We start from the raw sequence: 7271 nt of genomic DNA on the forward strand, positions 1-7271 counted from the left end.
GTGTGTGTGTGTGTGTGTTGTTCTCTCTCTCTCTCTCTCTCTCTCTCTCTCTCTCTCTCTCTCTCTCTCTCTCTCTCTCTCTCTCTCTCTCTCTCTCTCTCTCTCTGTATCTCTGTCTCTTCCTGTCTTCCTCTGTTACTGTTGGTCTCTCTCTCCCCTCTCTCTCTCTCTCTCTCTCTCTCTCTCTCTCTCTCTCTCTCTCTCCCCCCCCTCTCTCTCTCTCTCTCTCTCTCTCTCTCTCTCTCTCTCTCTCTCTCTCTCTCTCTCTCTCTCTCTCTCTCTCTCTCTCTCTCACACACACACACACACAGAGGCTCCTCAGTGTTTATTGATGTAATGATTGATATTATTAGTATTTAAAAGAAGAAGAAGAGGGGGAGGGGCAAAAGATCTACAAGCTCACAACATGTTGTGATGTGACACGTTGTAAATCTGCAGTTTTCACTGTATTCAGCTTTTCTTTCTTAATGAATCAGCATGTTGGATCATAATGACATTTGAATTGAAGTTAAACAAATGATATTTTTATGCATATTGTTTTGAACACCTCAGTGCATTTTGTAAATGAAAAGTGTCATTTAGTTTTAGGAAAGTGTTTGAACTGTTTTGTAAAACTGTGGTTCTCAAACTTTTTACAACTTTTCAACGACGACCATTAGGCCATCGGACCCCCATAACTCTGAGAGTGTACAAATGGAACCAAATGGACCCATAAGGGTCCATTTGGTTCCATTTGTACACTCTCAGAGTTACAGAGCTGTAAGGGTCCATTTGGTTCCATTTGTACACTCTCAGAGTTACAGAGCTGTAAGGGTCCATTTGGTTCACAACTACCATTTTAATGTGTACCCCCTGCGACCCCCTCAAGGACCCCTGGGGGACCCCACTTTGAGAACCCCTGTTGTAAAGACACTTCTGTTTGGAGTAATGTGCTCTGAAAGCAATCCAGAAAACTGTTTTATTAACAAATAAAATGGAATCTTTTTCTATTAATCTTTTCTTTGTTTTTATTGTTTTCATTTTGTAACAGCTTTTTACTGTGGTGTAAGAAGTACTATTATTATTGAGAAGGTCGCCATTACGGAGTAATCGCCCATCGAAAATGTTCCCCAATAGCAGGGCGGAATTTTGATACCATAGTGCACTTGGTGATACAAGCGCGAAATTTGGCACAGATGACCTTCATATGACCCTAATTGATAATCAACCTCTGGCCACGCGGAATTCCTAAGATTTCAAGATGGCCACCACCAGTTTTCAAAATGGCTGCAACTGGGCCAATGTGTTGGACTATATCGCTTTGCTGGGGCTTATTTTAATATAAGAGAATATTTTCTGGAGGTATTCCTACCAAGTAAGATACAAAATAACATTAGGTTCCAATATGGCGGCATATTTTCCAATATGGCTGCCGATAAATTGCAGAAATGTGCATCTGCTTATGGTTTATCCACATGAGCTTGTAGTACATGTATTTGTATTAATTATCATACACAGAATCCATTTATGGAACATTTGAAAGTGATTTATTAGCTTGGTAAAGCTTAGTGCTTACTTTTTGTTTTGTTATTAAGTCATTATAAACACATTCTCATTTACAATGGTGGCTGGGCAAGTGACAGGCCAGTGTACTAGCAACTGCAACCACAGAGGGGTGTGCAGATAAGTCCAAACTTAAAGCATTTTCAGTGTCCAGAACATGCTTTTTTACATCCACATCTTGTCAGCTTCTGGCATAATTTGGCAAACAGGACTGCACAAGAGTGACTGGCCCCATATATGTCCTGTTTGGAATGCACTTCACTTGCATTCACTTCCTTGTAGGAACTACTTCTATGAAGTTCTATCGTACATGAGTACTATGAACTCCTCAATGACTTGCATATGTTTATCATTTATTGCAACAGGTGTTGAACCTCATTTGGAGAAGTTGTTTGCCATGCTGACCTTTTTCCCTTTCCATGGAAGGACGAAACTGTGTGGCATCCCCTGAATGCATGAAAGAAGCAAAGACCTGATGACTTTGATTCAATAGCTGATGCAATTTCATGAACGGAATCCATCTGAGATCCTTCCCTCCTTCCAAAGGCAATCCACAGCTAATTCAAGCCAAGTCTTTGAACAAGTGAAACTGTTATGTCAACAATGTCAGTATCTGAGGCAGAGCTGCTGAGGATAGCATCTGACACATCATGATTCGCAGCTCAGATACTGACATTGTTGTCATAGCAGTTGCACTTGTTCATATTAAGTAAGTCTGAGACTTATTGTCAGTATCAGCTGAGAACGCAGGGGTCTTATAGACCCCCTGGTATTTGGTATTGCTGAGGTGGAGCGCCACACTCACTGTAGCTACTCATACACTGATCCTGATCGAACCCATGACCATGTGATCCGAAGGTGAAAGCTCTACCGACTGAGCTACCCAGACACAAAGACTTGGCTTGAAAAAGCTGTCGAAGGACCTCAGATGGATCCCCCTTCATGAAAATGCATCAGCTATTGGATCAAAGTCATCAGGTCTTTGCTTCTTTCATGCGTTCAGCAGATGCCATACAGTTCTGTCCTTCCATGGAAAGAGAAAAAGGTCAGCACCTGTTTGAGAAAATATCCCTATATATATCTAAGTTTTTGTATTTATTGGTGAACATATTGAAAAGTCTGTTGCCCTAGGTCATTAAAAAGCTACCAAATCACTTTAAAATGTGCTATAAATTGATTCTGTGTATGGTAATTAATAAAAAAAATACATGTGCTACAAGCTCACGTGAATGTACATTTATGCAATTTATCGGCAGCCATATTGGAAAATATGCCGCCATATTGGAACCTAATATATATTTTTTTTATCTTACTTGGTAGAAATACCTTCAGAACATATTCTCCTATATTAAAATAAGGGGAAAATCAAAGATTTACAGCCCCAGCAAAGTGATATAGTCCAAAATGTTGGCCCAGTTGCAGCCATTTTGAAAACTGGTGGTGGCCATCTTGAAATCTTAGGATTTTTGCGTGGCCAGAGGTTGATTATCAATTAGGGTCATATGAAGGACATCTGTGCCAAATTTCGCGCTTGTATCACCAAGTGCACTATCATGTATTGAAAACGGCAAAATTCCGCCCTGCTACAATGTAAAAGGTTTCGGAGCTGCAGAGGTTTTCATCAAGGAGATAGAACGGGAGTGGACGGGGAGCCATGTTTTTGGCACGGTGATCCATCTGTCCCTTCCTTCTCAAAGTCACCGTGCGGTGATTCCAGAGCTGTGCTAGCCCCCCCCCCCCTTGTAAAAAAAAACGTAAAAAAACTAAAAGATTGAAAACAGGGTTTTAACAGTGTTCGGCACCCGATGTGTTAAAGTATCATGAATCAGTTTTTTTCTTTTAAAGGAAAACATATTTTAAATATTCACACTCCTGGTGGAAGGAGTGAAGGTCATGAGACTAAATATTAACATTAACCCATTTAATGCTGGAACGCATCTCTGAACGCATCTCATAGCGCGGCACAGAGTGCCGTGCTATGAGCTTGCAGATCTGATATTTTTGAAATAAAATCGTGAAAGTGTGTGCAAATCTTTGAATATATATATATTTTTGAAGCGAACATTTGTAACTCAAATCTTTGCTTCTGGGGGTCCCTGGAACAAAAATATTTCACAAATGTTTGAAAAATATATATTCAAAGATTTGCACACATTTTCACGATTTTTCAAAAAAATAGCCAAAGAATTCTATAAATGACAGAGATGCGTTCCCGGATTGAATGGGTTAATTGATGAATTAATTCATATTAACAAGTGTCAGTGTTGCCAGATGGGAAATGTTTAATTATCGTATCGGAGGCTTTAAATCATCATGTTTTAAAGAAAACTATCAAACACAGAAAAACTAAAAGATAAATCACAGGTTTAAATATGTCATTTCACATAAATAGTGTATTTATTGTAAGAATAAAAAGTCTCCTACGTGATAAAAACATCACATACGCTGCTCTGTGTGGAAGCAGGAAACTTCCTGCACAGTGGAACTGTTCTACTGTACGGCAAGGGTTAACTTTACAGGCCACGCCCCCCCATAATAATACTATTTGAACTGGAGACCCCCCAAAATAATACTATTTGAACTGGAGACCCCCCAAAATAATACTATTTGAACTAGAGACCCCCCACAATAATACTATTTGAACTGGAGACCCCCCAAAATAATACTATTTGAACTGGAGACCCCCCAAAATAATACTATTTGAACTGGAGACCCCCCAAAATAATACTATTTGAACTGGGGACCCCCCAAAATAATACTATTTGAACTGGGGACCCCCCAAAATAATACTATTTGAACTGGGGACCCCCCAAAATAATACTATTTGAACTGGGGACCCCCCAAAATAATACTATTTGAACTGGAGACCCCCCCAAAATAATACTATTTGAACTGGAGACCCCCCAAAATAATACTATTTGAACTGGGGACCCCCCAAAATAATACTATTTGAACTGGGGACCCCCCAAAATAATACTGTTTGAACTGGAGACCCCCCAAAATAATACTATTTGAACTGGAGACCCCCCAAAATAATACTATTTTAACTGGGGACCCCAAAATAATACTATTTGAACTGGAGACCCCCCAAAATAATCCTATTTGAACTCGGGAGTGGGGACCCCCAAAATAATCCCATTTTTGTGAGCTTGTAGATCGGCTATTTTCACAACGTTTATCCCTTTCTTATTTATTTGACAATTTGTCCAGTTTCTATTAAAAAGGTCTTAAAGGATATTTTGCACACATATCCCCACTAGGCCAAGGAAGAAATGACACCCTACATTTTTCAAATCAGCCTCATGGTGGCGCTGTAACAGGCAGATTCACGTTTTGGCCCATAACTCTTGAGCTTTAGGTCAGGATGTTTTCAGGCCAAGGACCCCTTGGCTGAGAGAGAGATAAAGCAGGGACCAATATATACATATATATCTTGTATAGAATATAATCTTTTCATAGATTTCATAGTTGGCTTCATAGACTTGTTTGACAGACACTGTCATCAGTGTTGATTCATTTTGATGTGTGTTTTCAGACTTTTAACCACATAAACCGTCCATACTAAGTAAACTTGACCCACTCTGTACTTGGTCTGCTCTTTTTTCCCCCTACACCAAACCTCTTTGCCTCTACCAAACCTCTTTGCCAAAAATAGCAGATCTACAAGCACACAACGCCTCGCAGCGCGAGGCGTTGTGCGCTTGTAGATCTGCTATTTTCGGCTAAAGTTCTCCTCAGAATAGGGATGCTTGGTTGAAGTGGTTAATGTAAAAATCACAAAGATTTGGCGGCCCCTAACTCTGAGGACCCCCTAGGGGTCCCGGACCCCCTGTTGAAGACCCCTGCTGTAGGTCATACAATCAACATATTGTTTTCCCCTGGATTCTGTGTCATTCTTATTATTTTTTATTTAATTAATTCTTACATGTAATTGTGTTCATGTTGTGTCATTCCTGACCTTTGAATTTTCTTGTTTTTATGTTGGGGAGAGTGAGGTAATGTGAGACACTTTTTACATTTTCTCCCCTCTAGGTGAGCTAAAATGATATATCAGTAAAATGTACACATTTCCCATACATTTGGGATGTTTCCTAACAATGGAAATTATCAGAATGTATTCAAGAAAAAAGGCAGTGAAAATATGATTGTTTTAAAAAAAGTTTTCTGGTGTCTCACTTTACCCCAGGTCTGGGGTAAACCGAGACAAACCAGAAAAATCAATGGGGTAAACTGATCCACTTACTTTTTTCAGTTTAAAACTACCATAAAAACACATGTTCTAACAGTTAGAATACTGACAGCTAGCTTGACAACCACACATTCCAGAACTAATGTCAGACTAGTAACAGAATCATGGCAATTGGTCATTAAGCACATTTTGCTCTACACAATTGGAAGGTGTCTCACTTTACCCCAACCGAGACAAACCAGTTTTAACCAATCAAACCAATATTAGATTATCAAACCAATTGGATTATCAAACCAATATTAGATTAAACTATGTTTAAGTACTAAACTTAACTTTGAGACAGTTTCCCACTGTACCCCAAGCCATTTGTCTCACTTTACCCCACAGCCACATTTTGGTGAAAAGGAGCACTTTTAGCAATTCTGGCTAATCTTCAATTAGTATTAATCACATGGATATATAGGTTTGTAGTTCATCAACATGCATGACATAAGTTTTTCTACCTGAATCAATTTTCTTTGACACAACAGCTGATTATGTTGACAGCCCAAAAAATTACTTTTACATGCAAAAAACATATTTTAGTGAAAAAAACATGCTTACTACAGCACAATGAGGTCCTCTCCTCCATGGTAAGTGGGAAATGGGAGGGGCTTCAAAATCTAATGGTCATATGACCGCACAGGTGTTGTGGTCAGGTGATAAGGGGGGTGTCTCACTTTACCCTGTGTCTCACATTACCTCACTCTACCATTGTTTGAAGCACATTGTGAAGTCAACTTGGAAAATCCTCACTAGAGATCAAAGGGTTAAAAAGTCGGGCTGATTGACAGAGTGACAGCTGTCTGAGATCATTCCCTAATTACTAATCAGCGTCGCTACACTCCGCACCTGAAAGAAGATCTGTAATTCAAACTACAGAAGGAGAGAAGGGAGAAGAATCCTCCACAAGCCTCCATTACAAACTAAAAGTAAAAAGCGTGCGTCTAGCAACAGCAACGTCTCTCTGAAAACATCAAAGCAGCGCTGGAGAGGCAGCCGGTGAGAGACCAACTGTTAGAACGTGCGTTCTAGTTCATGGTCATTTGTTTGTTTGTTTGTTGTCCTCAAGCTAAAGCAACATGATGGTAACCGCCTTCCATTCCGACATCCCACTACTCCGACTACGTGGCTTCCGCGTGCGGTTAGGGTTAGGGTTAGGTATAGGGTTAGTAACCGTCGGAAAGGCGACATGTCGGAAAGCCAACATGTACCCCAACATGATTGTTGATTTAAAAACGAATGTGATTTATTTATTGAGAGATGTAGATTGATAAAAAAACAGGGCTGCCAAGTTTCAGGAAAATAGGAGTGAGACTCACTCAGTGGACGCACACATGCACGTGATTCTTAAAATGTAAAATTCTCTATTTAGCGCTCTTAGCGTCTTTTATTTGTATCAGTCATTGCCATCAAACAATGTGAAGAGGTTAAATTGCGTGACTCTCACTCTCAAAGGAGAGACTTGGCAGCTCTGTAAAAGGGTTTGAATGATGCTAAA

Source organism: Gymnoscopelus microlampas (assembly GCF_963454915.1).
Source record: "Gymnoscopelus microlampas genome assembly, chromosome: 3".
Lineage (NCBI taxonomy): Eukaryota > Metazoa > Chordata > Actinopteri > Myctophiformes > Myctophidae > Gymnoscopelus > Gymnoscopelus microlampas.